The 22,242-nt window shown below is 38.4% G+C and overlaps 1 long non-coding RNA gene across 1 annotated transcript; it reads left to right on the forward strand.

Annotated features, from left to right (window-relative positions):
• Window positions 1–7,982: 7,982 nt before the first annotated feature.
• LOC131384579 (uncharacterized) lies at window positions 7,983–19,869 on the forward strand. The gene is made up of 6 exons (XR_009215573.1): window positions 7,983–8,105; window positions 14,921–15,127; window positions 15,549–15,684; window positions 15,800–15,883; window positions 17,055–17,188; window positions 19,432–19,869. It is a non-coding gene; the product is annotated as an uncharacterized LOC131384579 (long non-coding RNA).
• Window positions 19,870–22,242: the final 2,373 nt, after the last annotated feature.

Genomic DNA, 22,242 nt, shown 5'->3' on the forward strand with positions numbered 1-22,242 from the left:
CTAGAAACTAGATACATTTAGATGAATGGATGATGTTACCTCTCTCCTTTTGCACTTAATGTATCTTGGCTCATATTGTTTATACATTTATTTATTTTAAAAAGAATGTATTCTACCATCCCAACTCAGCTTCAGATTTCTCAGGGATAGGATTATGTCATATTCTTAAAAAATTATTTTTCTATCCTCAGCATTAATATATCCTGTATATAGCAGGCATCATACAACATTATTAATGAGAACTTTTTAATATATTTAAAGTACTCTATAGAGTTTAACAATGGAAACAAAAATTGATTTGTATCTTTTTCCTGTTCTCATACTGTTCCTCTTTTTTCCCTTTCTCCTCTTTCTTCCCTTTCTCCTCTTTCTTCCTCTATCCTTATGCCTTAATTCATCCCTCTGTCTTTTGTCCTCTTGTTTTCACCAAGTTCAGGGCTTTGGAAACAGAAAGAGTTTGACTCTGGCTTTGCCACTTACTGGCTGTGTGGCTTTGAGCAAGAGAGTTAACCATTTGAGCTAGAGTTCCTGCACCTACAAGATGGGGCTAATAAGAGATCTTCTCAAAACTGTTGTGTTCAGTTGATAAAAGAATACAGTGAGTCTCAACTCTTTTGGAACAGATGCTGTAATAATTTTATTGCAAATATTTTGCAAATACCTCCTTTGCTATCTTGACAGAAAATTCATAAATTATGTAACCTACATACACACATAATAAAAAATCCATATAATGCCCACGTGTGACATAAAGATATAAAAGAAATTTATAATGAAATAAATTTTAAATGCTGAGGCACAACTACACTAGATGATATAACTAAATGATGTGATTTTGCACCTACATTTTTCACCATATATGTGACAGGTACAAATGCAGACCAGCACGGGTATGTAGTATTAACACTCAAGTATCACAGAGCACAAAATAAAGTGCAGTCTTCCTTCAGCTTACATCATAGTTGCATTCCTAGACAGTTATGTGTATGTAAAAACTGTGAATGTAAAAACTATGCAAAAAATACTTCATAAGTAAAATGAAGGCAGGTTCTAGGCCCAGATAGACGCAAACAAGTTTTTACCTCCATAGTTGTTCCAGTGGGCCCTTTGAAATTCAGGTAGGATGCAGGATAATTCTTCCTCATGCAGAGCTGTTCCAGGCATTGCAGGTTATAGAGCACAATGCATTTTTGGTTCCCACTTGTATAGTTTTTTCCAACACCAGCTGGGTGTCCAACAATTCAATTCAATTTTGACACTATCTGGAATTAGTGCAGATGCCACAGGTTAAGGACTTAGTCCCACAAAACTGTCCCACTTCAGATGCCAGCTGCAAATGGGGTGCCCGAGCTACCCAGACGTCTGTCCAACCAACTACAAATGTAGGGGTTGCCACCCTTCAAAATTCACTAGAACAACTTGTAGAAGTCAGGAAAGTACTATACTTCCTATTACAAGTTTATTATAAAGGATACATTCAAAAACAGCCAAATGGAAGAGATGTGTAGGGCAAGGTTTGGGGTGGGAGAGAGGGAGGGGCAGAGCTTTCACGCTCTCTCTGGCCTGGCACACCTCCCTCCTGGCACATTGATGTGTCCACCAACGAGAAAGCTCTCCAAACCCTGTTGTTCAGACTTTCTTGGAGGTTTTATAACGTAGGCATGATTGATTAAATCACTGACTATTGGTGATTGAACTCAAATTTCTTAGCTTCTCTCTCTTTCCCAGAGGTTAGAGAGGGCTGGTGCAGCAGGTTGGGAGTAAGCTGAAAGTTCCAGCCCTCTAATCATGGTTTTGTCTTTGTGGTGACCAGCTCCCATCCTGAAGCTATCTAGCTCTGGCCCTTCACCCCAAGAAATATCTCATTAGCATACAAAGGATAATTATCACTCAGGAGACTAAGAGTTTTAGAAGCTATGTGCCAGAAACAGGGGACAAAAAAGAAAATACTTATCTTTATTATATAATACACCACCCCATAAATGGCAGCAGTACTCTTCAATTTTTATCACAACAAAAAAGTGGTTCCACAAATTTTCAAAATGCCATTTGGCGGTGGCATCCCCTTGACTGAGAGCCACTAAAATAATAAATCTCTGGGGTTCAGGCCTGTAATCTCAACACTTTGGGAGGCTGAGGCAGGAGGATCACTTGAGGCCAGGAGTTTGGGACCACCCTGGGGAAATGGAGAGATCCCCATCTCTACAAAAAATGTAAAAATTAGCCGGGCTTGGTAGTGCATGTACCTGTAGTCCCAGCTCCTCGGGAAGCTGAGGTGGGAGGATCACTGGAGCCCAGGAGTTCAAGATTACCCTGAACTATGATCATGCCACTGCACCCCAGCCTGTGTGACAGAGGAAGACTATGTCAATAATAATAATAATACAGTCTCTAAGTAGCTCGTGTAGTGCATAGATTATAGGATTGCAATCCAAATTATCTGCTTTTCCTTTTTCCCTTCCTGTCTTTTCCCTCCCCATCCGTTGCATATGCCCTGAAGCTCTGAGGAATTGCAAAAGGTAGAAAAACAACTATTTCCAAATCACTCCATTGGGGATAAAGCAATGAGAAAAACAAACATCAGTTAACTATATAAAAAAATATCTATTCCTATCCATGGACCCTTAGATATTCTTTCTGTCCTGCAAGACATCTGTACTCTATCAAGGTACACACCCACCTGATGAACTTATTGGTAGATGGGAACTTCATCATGTTCAAATAATTTAGAAGAAGTAGCTGCCAAAGATTAAGGAAATAGTCTTGGTTGTGTTTGCTTTGAATAGTATTGACATCAAAGGTGACATCAGACTTCCCTATGGGCTTCTGTTTAGTTTCACAGGGAAACTGAAAAGGAATTGCCTGTTAAGGGAAGAACACATTTGGCAACAGGAATTCTAGTGAGTACCTTTGCAGTACTGACAATAACCAGTGCCAGCTGATTCATGGTTCGAAGGAGTATGTGTCCTTTGGGGAATGACCACAAAACTTTCAACTTGAGGTTGGGGGCAAGAAGGGGCTTTGGAGAGATAAGGTGATAATAAATTGAGTTAATTAGAGTTCTTTCTGGAACTCATTTTGGTGCTCTTATCTGCCAGCTCAGTGTGCATTATGGATGTTAACTCCTTTATCCTCATAACTTTTCTCTGAATTCATTATAGAACAGAGACATGATAGTATTTCAAAAGACAAAGTATTTCAGGGAGCAAAAAGAACAATTGTGGTGAATGGGTGAAAATCTCTCAGATTCATTGTTCTTATGGAAGTGGTGGTGCCTTGATGAGATAATGTTGAGAAAAAAAAATCAGACACCTATTGAGGTTTTCATTAAATTATCACTTGGCATTTGATGTATCATGAATATAATAATAATAATAACATGTCTCCTTAGTGCCATGTATTGAAACAAGCATTTCAAATCCTCATAGCGGTGCAGGGTAGGTTCTATCATCTCATTTTACAGATGAGAAAAACCAGGCTCCGGGAGGTTAAATACTTTGCCAGAGGTCCCACAGCTCAACAGAAGACCCTGAAACTAGGTGGGAATGGAATCCACCTGACTTCAGAGCCCTGGGGTTTTCGACTTCCGTACTCTCTCTGGTTTAAAATCTCCTAGAGTAAGCTCTTCCTCTCTTTTGTGCTGCAATAATGCCTAAGACTTTCAGGGATGGAACAGGCACATGCTTAAAAATATACATAAAATTTATAGGCAAAAGAAAAGTTTAATCAATTTGATCACATAAAAATAAGGAAAAAGTTTGCAGGACAAAAAACACCATATTGAAAAGACCAAAAGATAACCAAAACCAGGGGTGAAATATTTGCAACATATAACACAGACAAAAACTGATCTACTTACTACATAAAGAACTCTTGAAAATTGAGGGTTAAAGGACCAAAAGCATGCTAAGAAAATGAAAAAAAAAAAAAGACATGAACAGACAGTTCACACAAAAATGTAGAAAATGGCCCTTAGATATACAAAAAAAGTTCAGATCACCAATCATTATTAGATAAATGCAAATTAAACCAATACTTAACTTACATAACTTTTCTCACCTATTATATTGGTGAAAATTAACAAGCAGACAACATATTCTGTTGGCAAGACTGTAGAGAAACAAGCGTTCTCCTGCACTGCTGATGAGGATGCAAACTGGCACAACCATTCTTGATGATAATTTGGCAATGCTTGGCAAAACTACATACACACTTACTTTTGACCCAGGAATTCCAGTTCTAGGAACCTACACTGAAAATATATGTTCAGTACTATGTAAATACATAAATCAAAGGTTATTCATTTCAGCATTGGTTGTAATTGCAAAATATTAGGAAGAAAAACGCTCAGATAGGAGAGTGGTTGTGGTTGAATAAGCTATGGCTCATTCACTCAGTGGAGTACCATGTAACTGTAAAAAACAGTTGGAGTAATTTTTATATATCCTGTTACATTAAAAAAACAAAGCATAAAGTGTATTTACAGCATGCTAACCTTCATGTAAGAAAGACAGAGATATCAGAAAATATATTGGGATCTGCTAAGTTGTGAAAAAGAAATACAGGAAGGATAAACTAGACACTATTGGCAATAGTTACTGAAACGTGCTGGATGGGAACAGGGTGGAAAGAATGGGGCACTGGGTATGGAGTAGCAAAGATGATGGAAAATGACTCTTCTCTGAGTATATCATTTTTAGTGTCTAGCTCTGACTCTTAGTATATTTAGCATATCCTCAGAACAAATTTAAAAAGTTAAAATCAACCAAGATGTGAGGAGATTCTCAATGAAATACAAACAATAAACATGATCCCAATATATGACAAATTAATAATATAACTACACCAAAGGAGAGGAGAAGAAAAGAACTAACCTAAGTAACTTTGTCAAACAATATTTTGACTGTGTATTATTAGGCTAAAAATGAAACAAATTCTACGAAAATATTGTATTCAAGTTGGCAAATTAAGTTTTTTGTTTTTGTTTTTTTCCACACAGGTAAAGGCTAGCAATCCTGAAATGCTCCATGTGTGCTACAGGATTGAACAAATAAGCAAATATATTGTGGATAATGAATACCAGGTCCCTCACTATCAGAGAAATGGTTACAAGTAAGACAATGGAGAAGGCTAGAATGAACATTGTAGTTTAACTGAAATTAGAGGAATCAGCATAAAATCATGGTTTTAGATAGATCAGGTAGACAGATTAGATAGCTAGATAGCTGGCTAGATAGATAGATAGATAGACAGATAGATAGAATAATGGTTAATTTTATGTGCCGGCTTGACAGGGCCACAGGGTGCCCAGATATTTGATTAAAAATTATTTAGCATACATTTGTAAGTGTTTCTGGATGACATAAACATTTGAATTGGTGCACTAAGTAACACAGATTGCACTCCCCAATGTAGGTGGGCCTCATTGAATCTTTTGGAGGCTTGAATAGACCAAATGGTAGCAGAAGGGAGAATTATCTCTCTTTGCCTGACTGGGACATCAGTCTTCCCCTGCACTTGGACTTATATCATCGGTTCTCCTGGCTCTTAGGCTTTGGGACTCAGATTAGAACTACACCACTGGCTTTCCTACAGACAACAGGATGTAGAACTTCTTAGTCTCCATAATTGTGTGAGCCGATTCCATATAATAAATCTCTCTATATGAGTATAGATATAGAGAGGTTTATTATATTATATCTATATATGTTATAAGGAATTGGCTCACAAAATTATCTATATCTATATAGATATAGATACCTATATATAATATATATCATATACATAGATATATGTAGATATATAGATTTATTATATAATAGATTGTATATATTATCTATATCTATATATTATTTATATCTATATATAGATACATAATTCCTACTGATTCTATATATATAGCTATATCTTTGTTGCTGATTCTATATATATAGAGATACATATTTCCTATTGATTGTTTCTCTGAAAAACACTGACAGATAGATAGATAAAAGATGGATTTATAGATATATATAATAGATAGTATAAAATATCTATAAAATAGATATAAAATAAAGAGATAAAATATATTTTAAAAAACATAAAAACAAAGATATTTCCGTGTGAATGTGTGTGAGTACACATCATCTATTTTCTAGCCCTGTGCACTGAGAAGGCCTAGAACAATGATACCCTAGTAGCAAAGAGCACACTTGGTGCCTAGATATTGGCTTTTCCAGTAAAAGGAACCAGAACTCCCTGGATAAATATTTGATTACAGGGCTGAGAAAGGGAAAGTACAAGATGACTTGTAATATCTTGTGTGCCAGAAAGGAAAGAAGGGCTCAAAAAAAGGATGGGGACATGTTACAAGGAAGCAAGAATGAATCTGAAGGGGTTCTGATGGCCAAATCTGGGATGGTTTAAGGAAAAAAATCAAAACTCATGAATAAAATAAACAACCATTAGTTCACACCTACATAAAATATTTGAATAAATAAATATTCCTTACAGTAGGTGTCCAATAGATCAATGTGGAAAGAATGATGAAAATAGAAAACCACCATTAAGAAAATAGAACAGTGATAACTTTGGCAGAAAATAATTATTAATGGATACCAAAATTAGTAGGTTACAAAAAGTGTGATGAGAAACAGGAATAGCTTCAAAATATCTTCCCATGGGACACTTATTAAGTGATCAAAGTTAATAAGACCAGTAATAAAATATATTGACATCATGTAGTCCCGATATGATGCACCTAGAAGAACACACCATGATTTCTGTGACATTTTCCCCAAAATGTCAAAAATGCTTGAATCTAACCTGAGAACACATCAGACAAATTCAAATTGAGGAACATTCTACAAATAACTAGCTAGAACTCTTTAAAATTGTCTAGGCCATTAAAGAAAAGGAAAAACAGAAACTGCCACAGATTGTAGGAGACTAAGGAGACACCACTAAGTACAATATGGGACACTGGACTGCATCCTGAACCAGAAAAAAAGACATTAGTGGGAGAATTGGTGAAATTCAAATGAATATCCCATCAATGCTGTATTAGTCCATTCTCACATTGCTATAAGGAAATACCTGAGGCTGGGCAATTTATAAAGGAAAGAGGTTTAATTAACTCACAGTTCAGCATGGCTGGGGAGACCTCAGGAAACTTACAATCATGGTGGAAGGCAAAGGGGAAGAAAGGGATCTTCTTCACAAGGCAGCAGGAAGCAGAAGTACAAGCAAGGGAAATGCCAGACAATTATAAAACCATCAGATTTAATGAGAACTCACTTACTACCATGAGAACAGCATGGGGGAAACTGCCCCCACAATCCAATCACTTCCCACTGGCTCCCTCCCACAACATGTGTGGATTATGGGAACTACAATTTAATATGAGATTTGGGTGGGGACACAGTCAAACCATAGAAAATGCTAATTATTTGCTTTCAATAATTGTACTGTGGTTTTGCAAGATGTTAAAACAAGGGGAAGTGAGGAAAAGGCATATGAAAACTACTATTTTGTGTACCTTTTCTGCAACTCTAAAATTATTTTAAGATAAAAAGTTTAAAATACATCGTATTTTTCCTTATAAAAGTAATGCTTATTAATTGTAGCAAATTGGGAAAATTTAGAAGCACAATTTTTTAAAAACAAACCAGTAATTCCATCACCACAAGATCAAATCTGTTCTTATTTTGGCATAATCACACACATACATTCATTTGTTTCCAAAATTATGCTAATGAAATATTCATTCTTATGTAACCTGCTTTTTTCTCCACTTAATATCACCAGCACTTATCCCATAGAATCAAAATTCTTTAGTATTGTTTTAAACAGCAGCAAAGCATTTCATATACAGATATGTAAATTTATTTATTTATCTTAATTGTGAAATGATCCTTTATTGAAATATTTTTCTTTGTGCTTCTTAACTAGCTTGGTATTCCACCGCACCACTGTTGACATCATCTATGACGTCATAAGGGTGGCGGCCATCAATATCACAGCCCACAGACTCGACAGTCCCCAGGATCTCTTTAACGGTTCCAGAGAGTTATCTGGCTAAAGATCATTGCCGCATCTGTCCAGCAATGTGGACAATCTCATCAAAAGTGATATTTCCATTGTGTTTAATGCTTTTCTGTTTTTTTCTATATCTTGGTGGTTCCTTGAGGACTTTTATAATCATGGCCGTGGCAGAAGGTACCACCTCATTCTGGGTCTGTCTGTACTGAATGGTCAGTTTCACTGTAATCCTCAGACCCTTCCAGTCACTGATTGCCTTGGCAATGTCATTACCAAGTTTTTTTGAACACAGACCCAGGGTGGCCAATCTTCGGTGTCAGCCCAGACATGGCACCACCTTTATCCCTGGTGCACGTCAGGTATACGACTTTAATCTTGCTGGGGTCGAACTTTGGTGAGATGGTGGAGGCCGCTGGTGTCAGATGAACCTGGATTCAGGACGACCGAAGAAAGTTGCACCTTGGCCTCCTTCGAGACAAAAGCTGAAAGCAGATATGTAAATTTATTTAACTCAGTATTTCCTGAAGTATATTTTGCAGAGCCTCTTTTCTATAGTATATTAAGAAGCATTATGTAATAAAGGGATTCAGTGACCAAAGGAATTTGAGAAGCACTGAGTTAAATGAGGTCAAATAATTGATTTCTTTTTTTGCAAGAATTCTGAGAAGATTCTTGCTAATATGCCTTGTGATTTCTCAAAATATATAGTATGTATGTCCTAAATTTATTTGATCACACAAACCTCTGTGTGTGTGTGTGTGTGTGTGCGCGCGCGCACGCGGGGCATCTTATGAAATTTGTTTCTGCAGAACACATTTTGGGAGATTCCAATCTCTTTTTGATAATTTGCAATATTTCACTATCATATATAATACTGTTGTGACTATCTTCTCATATAAATCTTGCAGTATAAAACTTACAAGTATCTCTGTTTCCTTATGATCAAATCTCAAAAATGTAACTGTTGAGTCAATGACTACACAGTTTGTAGAGTTTCTTGACACCCACTAGCCAAATCGTACTCCTGAAGGAATGACTAATTTATATTCTCACCAGCAGTATAAGAAAAGAGAGAGAAACTAGGGGGAGAGACGATAGATTTCAGATGTCGAAAGAGAGGACTGTGAATATAGATTTTGTCAGAGGTAGTGCAGAAGTGGCTGAGTTCATTTTTCTGAACTTTTTAACTAAAAGGGTATTTTGATATCAATCCAGGCCACACTCTTTCTTGGAATTTTTTAACAACAGTGTTCAGTCCTAGTACAGTGTTGATTAGTTATGTAGTAGTGGCTGGAATTAGCTCAGTCTTTGCCAATTTACAGCTACTGAAAATATTTCACTCGCTCATCTCCAATTTTTTTTCTAATGTTTTAGAAACATTGGTTCCATCAGATCAAAGACTTCCTACACTTAGTTAAAATCAAGACTGCTATCAATTCACTTGTTGTTTGGGGGCCAGTGGGACACATGGAAAGTGGTATGGGGTGGGGGGCAATGTTAGCCTTCTTGACATGGGCATACAAAGCTAGGAGTCCATCTGTCCTAACCACAGGCCCCACCAGAGGCAGGTGAGGACCCAGAACTTATTAGAGTCTCACAGATCTCAATGTTCAGCCCAGAGGAGACAGTGATGCTTGGTTTTTCTTTAGAGGTGAGAGATTTTTAGCTCACCACTGGCTTCATCAACCTCTGGAGAAATCAGGAATCCTGAGCTAGATATTTAACAAAAGTTTGTAAAAGCTGAAAACCGTGTAATGATAGTGTGTCTCTGGACCATAACAGCATATGGAACCAGACACCAGACTAGTTTTCAAGACAAAATGACCTTTGTTAAATTACATGAAAATAATAGGGAGGCAGAGTGTTGCAAGGATACCACCCTGCAAATGCAGAGGCCAGGGCTTTCATTTGGTCTGTCTGCTAAACTAATTTAATAACAAGCTGTGTGACCTTGGGTAAACTACCTAATCTCTCTGGACTTCCTGCTGTCCCCATCTCTAATTAGGTCTTAAATGACTTCAATTTGCATATCAAGTATTTGACAAAAAGTCAAAATTATTGCAGAGAAAAAAACAATTTATAGTCACCATCACTGCTCATAGCATATCAATCATTTGGGTAGCAGCATGGATAATTTAAGTTTCTCCCTGAGACAGCATATCAGATGTCAAATGACCTGCTTGATGACCTTTCAACCCACCAAGTTCTTTCTAGCCTCAGGGTATTTGCACTTGCTACTGGATTTGCCCACAAATATTTCCCTTTGACTTGCAGCTATTTCTCACTTCTCCATTTCAGTTAAAATCTCAGCTACAATCTCTCCAAAGAGGCCTTACCTGGCCAGTCAGACTCTAGCCCCTCCTCACTCCATTTTAATTGCTTCAAAACACTTGAAATGATCAAACTTAGGGATTTGATCATATGCCTGTTGCCTGTTTCCCTCCACAGAATGTAAGATCCACAAAAGACAGATCTTGTGGTCTTGTTCGGTCTGTGCCTAGAACATTGCCCAGCACTGCAAATACCCCAAGGCAGGAAGTAACTCAGTGGGCTGAAAATCAGAAAGGAGGCCATGTGACTGAAGCTTGTAGAGTGAGGAGAAAAGTGGTGAGAGGTAATATCAGGGAGGTAGGCAGGGGCTAGATCACATAGGTGTTATTGGCTATGGTGACTAAGTGAGAGTAATGCTGTTATTGGTAAACCTTTGAATCTTCTCAGATGTGTACACTTCTAAAAGAAAATCATTTGCAAACAGCTATATTTGACCTGTTACTAGTAAGCAGTTACTTGAGACATACATCACAGCTGATCACCGCATCCCAGTGTGTCACAAATTTATAGTTTTACAAGATAACATCAAAAACAGGGGCTCCAGGGAGGGGCTTCAGAGAGTTTGTGAGTCCTTGAAGCAAAAGGAAAAATTTTGCTGTGAAGTGCAAGCATTCATGTGTGCTACTGGAGAGAGGTTCCATGAGCTCCAGCCTATTCTCAATAGGGCTCTATCACCTCCCAATTTAAGAATCATTGATCCCTGCTCTCAGCTTTCTCTGAACACCTTGATTCTTCCAGCATCTTGTTCTAGGCTGGTAAATATGTTTGCTGTCTGTTTAAATCACAACTTAAATCTGTGAACTATACTTTCTTCAGTAAGCAGGCAGAGAAGTAAACATGGGGAACATTTACTTTTAAAAAAAGATCAATTAGCAAATGACAACCCATGATAAATCAGTGCCCATGTGTTAAGTAACCAGAGTGCAGGTGGCAAGGGCTGATTTTCCTCCCAGTGACAGTCGCTGAAATATCCACATAAGATGATCTTTAAATATTTGACTGTTGCCTTAAAATAGCTGCCTTGGTTTTTTAAAAAGAACATAATTTTAAAACCCTTAGCTTATTTTTAATTTATAGTCCTTGAAAAAAAAAAATAAGTGGCTGGCCCAATCATTTATATGCCTGGGCAAAAGCAATACATCTATATAAAAGTACAGTGATATATTTCTGTTGCTACTTTAATGTGCTGCTCCTCGCCCTGTATGTTCTGATTCATTGGAGAGTAGCAATCATGTCGACAGGCGCTGTTCTTCAGTTCCCATCAGCGACAACTAAAGGCCAATTCAAGGTTATGGTGGGGTCATGAATCTAACACAGTCGCTGATAGAACAATTTCCCTTCCACACAGCATTGTCAGTGGGACACACTGGGAATAGACAGGGAGGCTGGCTGTGTGCATCTCTATCTTCTTGCTTTTCCAGTTGTTTCAGAGCCGGTGTCTGTGGTGTGTGCCAATCCAGCACCATTAGGGAATAGAGGGCCAGTCCGTGGAAAATTGATAAGGGAGAAAATTTCTAACGCCTCAAGAATTTGGGAGGGGGGTGAGAAATAAGCCTGTCCCTCTGTGCAAACAAGTCATCCAACAATCTATTACAAGAGGGTCAAGAGCAGAGAAACAGAAGGAGAGGCAGAAATAAAGCCTGCCGGTTGGAAACAAGAGAGGTCTCAGAGTTTTACAAAAGAAAATGTTTACATTCCAGAGACTCGGAGGGTTAATTAAATAACCGAGTTCTCTGTTCTTTCATTGCCCAAATAGTGTCTGAATGAGTGAAGATGCTGTCTCTGCAGCTGCTTTTTGTGTTCCTTCCTCATTCTAGGCTGCAGTCCACGGCTGACCAGAAAGCCAACCTTATCTCTATTAGTCCAGAGGGTGAAGGCAGGTTTAATTTAAAACCAAGTCCAAAGATAGGGCATCTTGGATGAGGCTTTCATAGTTAGTGTCATAACTTGTGTGGGCTAAGCCTCAAGTTTTGTTGAGATAAAAGCGTCTGGAAAGTGGGTGAAGGATGAGTACCAAGGAGTCAGCTAGTTGTGGGGGCAGGTTCCCGCAAGTGAATGGTTCCAGGTCACAGTGTGCAAAGAGCAAGGAGTCTTTCAAGCATTAACGACATTTCACGGTGGTTTTAAACATGGACTTTGAGTTCAGAGAGGACACAAAGGGGTTAAGAATTCACTCAAAGACATGGTGGTGGGTGTGCAGCTGTGACTCGATCCAAGGCCTGTTGGAGTCCAGAGCCCTAAGAGTCTAGGACTCTTAGCCTGAGACTTGTGGCTTCCTGTTTTGGAAGCCCATGTGAAGGAGGTTGACCATGGCACCCACCTTTCACGTGTCCCTCTGGGTCCCAAATCCCAACTGCATTGATGGCAGTCCTGGTTGTACGTGTGAGAATTCTTTGCCCTAATAGAATCAAACCTTTTTCAAATATTAGGAAAACACTTAAGATGAGTGAGTAACATGTTTTTGATAGCTATAAACTGGCAAAGATGGAGCTAGTTCCAGCTGCTACTACATAACTAAGCATTTCTCGCTTCCTATAACAAAGACAGTTACTTAGGAGGAATAATAAACATGAAATAAACAGTTCATTAATCCATATAAGAGGCAAATCCACCACCACAGTTGCTGTATTTACTATTCTTTTTTTCACAGACAAGGGTTTTGCTCTGTTGCCCAGGCTGCAGTGCAATGGTGTGATCATAGCGCACTGTAACCTCGGACTGCACCAGGTCCAGTCTTTTTCTTTGAGCTTTCTTTTTTTAAGAGAAAAAATCCCAATCTCTTAAATGATATTTTCCCCTGTATAAAATGAATACATTGTTGCTATATTTTTTACATTATTATTATATTATTGTTTTGGAAGTATTGTACTGAAAAATAAAAGAAAGAAATTAACGTAGTTCTGCTTCACTTATTTTAAATGCATAATTTTTGTCAGTTGTTTAATGGTCATACTACTTACATACTTTTGAAAACAATTTTTAAAATTTAACATTTATATGTAAGCATTTTCTCATGTTATTATGAACTCTTAATAAATATCATTTTAATGGCTGCTTAATGTTCCAGCAAGTGGATATTCCAGAATTTACTTAATGATCCCTTTATTACCAGACATTAACTGGTTTCTAATTTTTTAGTATTACAAATAATGTCATGATAAATATTTGGGGACATTTTCCACATTTCAGATTATTTCCTTAGGCTAGATTTACAGAAGTAGAATTGCAGAGTCAAAAGGTAACAAACCTGCACATTGAGCACATGTACCCTAAAACTTAAAGTATAATAATAATAAAAAAAGGTATGAAAACATTCGACACTCTCAAGAAATATTGTCATATTGCTTTATAAAAGGGCTGATGCAGTTTGCACTGCCACTGGCAGCTAATCGAGCAAAACTGCAATGTGACTAAAAACAGTTTATGGAGTTAAACCAGGGTTTCTCAACCTCAGCACAATTGACCTTTTGTGTAGGATAATTCTTTGTTATGGGAGGCTGTCGTATGTATTGTAGGAATGTTTAGCAGTATCCCCGCTATCTATCCACTAGAATTCAGTAGCAACCCTCAGTTATGACAACAAAAAATGTCTCCAGACATTGCCACATGCATCCTAGGGGGCAAAATCATCCCTGGTTAAGACCTCATGTGTTAGACAAACTTTAACTTTCATTTGAGCTCTACCATATACTAGCAAGCCAATGTGGGCAGGTTACTTGATCTCTCTGGCTCATCATTTACTCATTGTAAACTGGGGATGGTTACACTCAACTCAGGAGCTGGAAGTGCCCTGTGAAAGGACCTGGCTTTTGTGTGAATGAAGGAGAGGTGGGTTTAGTGAATCACTGATATTCATTCATTTATTTATGCACTCATTCAGTTAGTATTTATTGGGCCATTACTACATACCAGGAGTTGTTCCAGGCACAAAAGATATAGCAGTGTATAAAATACTGTCCTCATGGAGCTTATATTCGAGTGGAGAGATAGGCAATAAATGAGATTGGAAAAGTGAACTATATGATATGTTAGGAAAGAGGATAGAAATTGTTTGGCAGGTGGGAGAGGTTAAAATTTTAGATAGGATAGATCTGGAAGTCTCTATCGAAGAGGGACAATTAAAACTTGACTGTGCCATGTAGGCACTGAAGTAAGGGCAGTCCAGATGGAGGGAAGAGCAAGTGCAAAGGCCCTGAAACAGAAATGTGCCCAGAATGTTCAAGGACTCACAGGTAAGCCAGTGTGCCTGCAGGAGGCTGGAGAAGGAATGAAGACATTGGTGAGTGGTTGGCTGGTGGCCTGGTGATGAGGGATTATAGAGACTTTGTTTTTACTCTAAGTGAGATGGGAAGCCATTAGATATCATTGTTTGGTACACTTTAAAGTAATCTTTGACAAGAAATTGTGGAAGGTGAAATAGGAAATATAAGAGTGTCTGTCTAGGGGGTATAGAGTTGAGAGTGGAAAAATGGAAAAAACCTGCTTTTCCATGTCAACAGGGCTTACCCAGCCAACTTCCAAATTATTTCCATCTTATTTTGAAATAATTCCATCTTATTTCCACTGAAAGGTCTAACTTGGCTGGAGGCAAGGCTTCAGGGTCAATAAGGAGAGCTGATTGCAGGACTATGCATCACCATCTGATTACCTGGGTGTGCTTCATGCTCTCGTGTGTGTGTGACATTGTCATGGATGCAATGTTCTCCTCAGAACATGGAATTCAGCCTGCTGTCCTCTCTCGGTACCAATAATGCAGCTTTTAAAGCATCCCTGAAAGGTATGTCCATTTCTTTTTCTCCTTAAATATGATTGGGAAGTGATTAATTAGAGTGAGAAACAGACAATAACTCAAAAGAACAAAGTAGTGTGGGCAGGGACCATAGTTTGGTCTTATGGCTAAAGAGTGATTGGACAAGTTATTGAAACAAATTTCTCTATGTCTTAGGGAATTTGAATGTTGACTTTCTTGGTGAGACTATATCAGTGGTATGCATTTCATAATCATCTTTTATTCCAGTATTATGACTCAGATTTAAGGTGTATCTTTTATTCATGTCAACAAGTATAAACACATGCTTGAATGATTTTCTGCTTCAGTCCAAGGTGATATTAATCAGAATTCATTTCAGATAAAAATCTCAACATGCACTTGAACTCGAAGGTGAGAGTGCATTTCATTCTGTTCTCATTTTATGGAGCAACTCTTCTGCCAGCTCTGGATTGGCAACTTGACTCTTTTGCAAAAGTTGGTTCTCAGGAGCTCCTACAGAGTGGAAAAAATCCTTGACCCCAGTCTTAAAGATAAGAGGGATTAGCTCCTTGATGCTTCATAAGGTTTGTGACATTTTAGGTGATTCTGTGAATTTCAAAATTTTAAACCTTGTTTATATTTTGTGAAAGTAAAATTTAAAATTGTTTAATCCAATTCTGCTCCTTCTATTCATTTCAGAGTTATTGTGCAAGGATTTGCTAAAGGACCAAAGACAACTTCCAATCTCTTCGAAGGCAATTTTCCTGCATCAATGTCACACAGGTAGATTGCCTGGGACTGCATTTATTCATTTCCCACTTTTTTTTAAATCATACTTCACCCTGGATTAATTGCTTGGCAATGTCAGTCCATTTCTTTGTGGGATCCCCAAATGGGAATTCAATCACTGCCTCTGATCAAGTGGGGAACCTTCATCTGCTTGGGATGACAAAGATCTGCAGTCTCCTCACCGAGCTACCTGTTCATCAGTTAGTCCCTTTGGCAGAATCATCCATGCCATTGGAACACTTGGGGAAGACTGTCTGATTACTTAAATTTTTCTTTGTCACCTAGTGAGCCTGCCTTGTCCAACTCTGTAACTTTGAATGTGAGGAGAAACTGGCTGTTTGTGTAAACATAAATGTCTCTTCACAACTGAACACTTTCCACCCTTGTCTTAGGATGGTGTGCATTTCCACTGTTTGCCTGTTACTGTCACCCCACAGCTGCTCTGGGAAGCAGTGCAGGAGATTCCCTCCCTGAGTTCTCCGACCACAGTGGATGACTCCAGTGGCTTCAAGAAACATCCATGACAGTACTGGGGATCATTTGTTGGTTTCACAGTGTAGGGCCTGGTTTGTGATTCTCTCTAATGGCAGACCAGGCCTCTGGACCAGAAATGGGGCCATGGAAAGTAGCATGAAAGGATCTCAGCAACAGGAATAAACAGATGTGGTTCTAGCAGCGCTTGTTTCATTAGATATTTCAACCTGCTTAAGTGGAGAAATAGTAGACTTGAACCAATTGAAAAAAACCAGAACGATCCACACCTATTTGCTGAGTCCTGAAAAGAATGCAATTCCTAATCTATCCATCTATCGAAACCATGACCCAAACCAATATCACCACCAAACCTACCCCCCCCACCAAACACACACTCTGGGAAGGGAGAGAGGGTGCAGAATAAGGATCAAAGGAATAAAGAAGAATATCATATAATTCTGCACAGTAAACCTAAACTAAAGTAAAATTATATCAATCCTCCTTTTCCCATCAAAGACTGAGCATTCTGGTAAATGAAATAATTTAAGGTACAGTAATTCGCTTTCACGGAAACATAATTTTCCAACTTAAGAGTAACTTACATGTACAGTGGGAATCAAAGTATCCTTTTAGTCTTTAATAAACCAAGCATTATAATGAAGATAGTGTCTAAACAGCTTTCTCCTTTTAGTGGTCCGCACCAAAGAAGATAAATAGATGGGCTTAGCTACAGAAAGGCAGCCTCCACGGACAGGAGGTGAATGCATCCTTCTTCTGCATGTGGTGCTGAGAATCAGGAGGGCTTGCAAACTTCACGGGACAGGTGTATCCTTCTTTTGCTTTTCACATTTACGGATCTGGAACATTCCAGCTCCTTGGCAGCAAGGAAGATTACCAGATGTAAAAGAATGCAAAGGGTATCTCTGGAGGGGAAAAGTCTTTCAGGCTCTTGGGATTCTTTGGCCCCTTGTTAGAAATTGTGTGTACCCTACTCTCCTGGCCTGAGGAAGGACCAATGCTTGGCGAAGGCTGAAGTTTAGATGTATGGCCACAGTGGCTTTGCAGCTGGTTTTCTGAACCATTCCAATTCAGAGGCAGATCAAGATTAAGCTCAAAGAGAAGAATTTTAGGCATGGGATAAAACTTAATTTTCCTGATGAGAGAAATGAGAGCTAAAGTGAGAAAGTGCTAATGAAAGATTCCAGGCAAAGAAGGCAGGGCCAGCTGCCAGTTTACAGACTGAGCTTGGCAGACAGACAGTGGAGCTCTGACAGGGAGTTTCTCTGTGCATTTTAGAAGAAGGCAGAATAGATCTAAATGCAGCCAACCTATTGATTTATTCTCTTTGTACTGGACATGGCTTTTTATTAAAGAAAGCAGATATTCAATAGTGTTAACTAGTAATGGGAATTGACTTTTCACTAATTGCACAGACCTTGGCATTAATACACTTTAATGGAACCTGGGCTCTGTGTCCCTCAGATCAATCCCGAAGTTTTTCTCTTACTCTTTCTGGTCAAAGGATATGAATGGCATTGTAACTGAGGAGAGCTTTTTTAATCTTTTTTTTTTTTAATTCACGGAATAAATAGGCTGAGGAACTTTCTTTTATTCCAAGAGACCAGAGAAAAGGGTAGTTTTGTGACCTCTAAAATACATAGAAACTTTGTGGGTCTGAACTGACTTTGGAGCTTGGTGTTGGCAATTTAAAATTCGGTTGTGAAGGCTGGAAAAGAGTTTAGTTTCCCATGCACCTGGCTGGGTCCTGCCCTTGCTGGATTTTCTGAGGTAGAAGAATCATCACTTATTTATCATTCATTTGTTAGATTTATTGAAAGTAAATAGGATCCCTGACAGCTGCTGGGCTCATATATGGACCTGGAGCCAAGGATATGAGAATATGGGTTGCCCTGGCAAACTTCTACAGCAGAATCTGACCTCACCAAAGGGAAAGTAGCATGGCATACTGGATCCTGCCATGAACAAGGACATTCCTGAAGGCCCCAGGATGGCAAATATCCCATCTCCAGTTCTCCAAGATTTATTGCCAGATTTTTTCTCCAGCCACAGAAGATTAGGAGGACCCTCTAAGACAATGATGCTTCAAATCCAAAGCATGAGACTTTGAGGTTCTCAGGGAGGATGTTTGTCTCATTAATCTTTAAATATGACAATGCCTGGAGTCAGGGCCAGACAAACCCGGTTTAATTTATAGTTTTACCTCTTTCTAGCTTGGTGGTAATAAGTCAGTCTCTGTGAGCCTCTATGTCCTTATTTGCAAAAAAAAAAAAAAAAAAAAAGAAAGAAAATAGAAACACATGATTCAAAGGGTTGTTGAGGGATTCAAATAAAATACTGTATGTAAAGCTTTTAGCTCATTGAGGGCTCATTCAGTAAATGGTAGTTATGATTATCATCATCTTTGAATCCTTTGCACTTAGACATTGGGCATTTGGTAAATGTAAGTTGAGTGAATGGGTTCATTCTTTGATTCAACTAATTTTGTGCCTGTTACATGCCAAGCACTATTCTGCAGTGCACAGACACAACTCCTGACTTCATGGAGTGTACAGTTTGGTGGGGATACAGGAACAGAGAAGTAAATGAATGGATAAACGTTCTGAAATTTAATTTTGGATAGTAATAAGTTCCATGAAAGATATTAAGCAAGATAAGGGGATCGAAAGTGATTGTGTGTGTGTGTGACAGAGAAAGAAAGAAAGAAAGAAAGAAAGAAAGAAAGAAAGAAAGAAGAGAGAAAAAAGAAAGAAAGAAAGGAAAGAAAGGAAAGAAAGAAAGGAAAGAAAGAAAGAAGAAAGAGTATAGCAAGTGAAAGTCTATGGGGGAGACAAATGAATAAATATAAACAGGGATTTCTTTGGGTACTTATAATGCATTTGCCCTACTTGTTTTAATCCCTTTGACCAAGTGTTCACTCAACAACATCTCTCTGTACTTGATGAACTCTTGTGTTGTAGTTTCTCATTACATAGTGAGGTGAGATAACTCCTATTAGGTGAGTGTCTTTATTTGTTTTCATCCTTGACCTTGTGTCCTTTTTCCTAAAGTGTCCCCAACCTCCATCCCAGGACTTCATCTCAAAAATAAACATAAAAGGCAGGAAAATGCCTCCCTTTTCATATCTGACTTCTGCATTTCCAGGCTTACCTTCCAGAAGTGAACAGCCATGGATTCGAGATGTGTCAAAATTGGAAGGAGCTTTGCTTTCTATTTGGCCCTGAAAAAGTGTTCCACAACTGGACTGCCATATTGAATTATTTTCAGCAGTAGAAATTCTTCGATGGCCCATTTCAGACCAGCCTCTAATTTGAAAGTAATAACATTTGGGCAAGGCTTAGATGCACTAAGTTGCTGCCGAGGGCTTGGTGGGCTTTGAGGTAATTGGTTTTACTCAGTTGCTGATGCTTCACTTGGACAAATGAGAAATCAAACTACAGCTCAGTTTGCAGAAAAGCCCGTGTCAGCAGTTTAGTCTGACTACTATTTCAGAGCTTGTTATGTTATTGGCAATAAAATGCAACTAATATACTGTTAATTAATATTGCATCCTACAGCTAATTTATCACATTATTAATCAGAGTGATAAAGCCAAGGAAAATGCAGCTCACCTTTAGTGTCCTTTCATCTCTTTTAAACACTTGTATTTACACACAAATAGGTGTTTTGGTCAACAATGTCAAGTGTTTGGGTGGTCCTGGATGAGTGTATTTTATTTTCAAACAGTAACTTGCCCCTCAGGAATATTTTATTTAGCAAGACAGGACTTAAAGTGAAAGGGTAACCATTTCTGATCATAACCTTGGCTTTGTGCTTCTAGTAATTATCCTTTAATTGCATTACCCTATTTGAAATAGAGTTGTAATTGGAAAAAAACAATTTGACATTCCCTGATGCTTACTCTGACATGCACTATTTGCTTTTTATTCAAATGTAAATTTTCACCATAATACTATCAAAGAAAGAAAAAAAATTAGGCAAAATTGAAATGTCAGTTGCAATTTCTGACATGCAGGCAGTGTCATTCACTGGTGTTGTCTGGAAGGCAAGACTTTCACTTCAGATGGAAAAAAAAAATCAAACTATGAAATTAGCATGCTCTGAGGAGAGGGAGAGATGGATGGCAGAATCACAGATCTATTCCTTTGGGATATGTGTCCACTTTGCACAATGGCTTCGAAATATCAAACAAGCATCCAGCTATGATTTTTGGATGAATAATCCTTTATGCTTAATATAAAAAACATTTTTCCTTAAAAACTGAAAAATCATAAACTTACCTCTATTTTACCCTAGGCATCTTGAAGGTGTAATTTTCATTTGGAGCATGTGTTAGTCTCTAAAACAGCTCTAATGATTTCTGTCTCCTAATATCACACTCTTGTAAACTTTTCTCTTTTGGTTGTGGGCTAGACCTTTTGACTTGCTTCTAATAAATAGAACACAGCAAAAGTAATGGCATGTCACTCCCAAGATTAGGTTACACAAAGTACTGTGGCTTCTGCTTTGGGCTTCCCTGTTTTGCTTTCTCATATGTTCACCCTGAGGGAGACCAGCCGCCATGTTGTGAGCTGCTCTGTGGAGAGGCCTTGTGGTAACTGAGGGAGGTCTCTGGCCAGTAGCCACTTAAGAATTGAGGCCTTTGGCCAATTAACCCATGAGGAGCTGAATCTTGCCAACAGTTTGGAAGTGAATCATCTTTCAGTTGAACCTTCAGATGAGCCCACAGCCCCAGCTGACACCTAACTATTACCTCATGAGAGACCTTCAGCCAGAGGCACCCAGCTAAGTGGCAGCTGGATTCCTGACCCACAGAAATTGTGAGGTAATAAATGCTTGTTGTTTCAAGCTGCTCAGTTTTGGGGTAATTTATTATATGGCAATGAATAATTAATATAGGGTAGAAGAGAACAAATATTAAACTAATAAATAATTCTAGATATGTTTGGCTTGTCACATAGGTAGGAAAAAACATAAACAATGGTGGGGGATGACAACTGCTGTGTCTTTGCCTCAGTATGTTTCTTCAGATAAGTCATATGACCTTTCTGTGTCTCAATTTTCTTATCTTGATCACAGGTATAATTTACTCACAAAATGTCTGTGAGTTGGAAATGAAATAATAAATGCAAAGCACTCAGAAAATTTCTAAGTACTGTACATACATGAAATGATTGGTATTAAAGCTGAGAAATAACTGTTTCAGTCCAGGACTCAGTGTAGGACTCACGGTGTAGTGGAATGAGCACTGTGCCTCAGTAGACCTGAAATCCAACCCAGCACCTTTCATTAACCAGCTGGGTGACCTTGAGAAAGCCAATTAAGTTCTATCAGTATCAATTTTCTGATCTGATAAACCTTTAGACACTGAAAGGAAGGAAAACAGGACAAGTAAGTTTTGATTGATGAAAGCAGCCTAGGAGCGTGGGTATAGTAATTGGGACCCTTTGGTCAAAAGTGACAGAAATCCAAGTTGAAATAGATTATCTCTAGGATCTACTTTAGGGTTAAAAATATTGATTTTTTAAAAGCATTTCTTTTGCTTTCACTAGGTTTCCAACAGAATGTGACTGTAATTTTCTTTTACTTCAGAGTCTACTTTTAAGGACATTTGTGTGCTGGAGTGAGTGAAAAAATATGTTTTTTGAGAGCATGGTTAGTCAAGTGAATCCATCATATAGGCAAGCACTGAGCAAAGGGGTAGGGCAATGATGTCTAGATGCTAGGCGTGGTAAAGTTGACCACCAGCGCCTGTTTCTGGTCTTCTGATTCTTCCATCCCACATTCTTCCTATAACTAAATCAGCCTAGAAGATGTGTGTTTATTTCAGGAAGAATTTCACACACTTCTAGAGTCTGAAT

Source organism: Hylobates moloch, unplaced genomic scaffold (assembly GCF_009828535.3).
Source record: "Hylobates moloch isolate HMO894 unplaced genomic scaffold, HMol_V3 SCAFFOLD_11, whole genome shotgun sequence".
Classification (NCBI taxonomy): Eukaryota; Metazoa; Chordata; class Mammalia; order Primates; family Hylobatidae; genus Hylobates; species Hylobates moloch.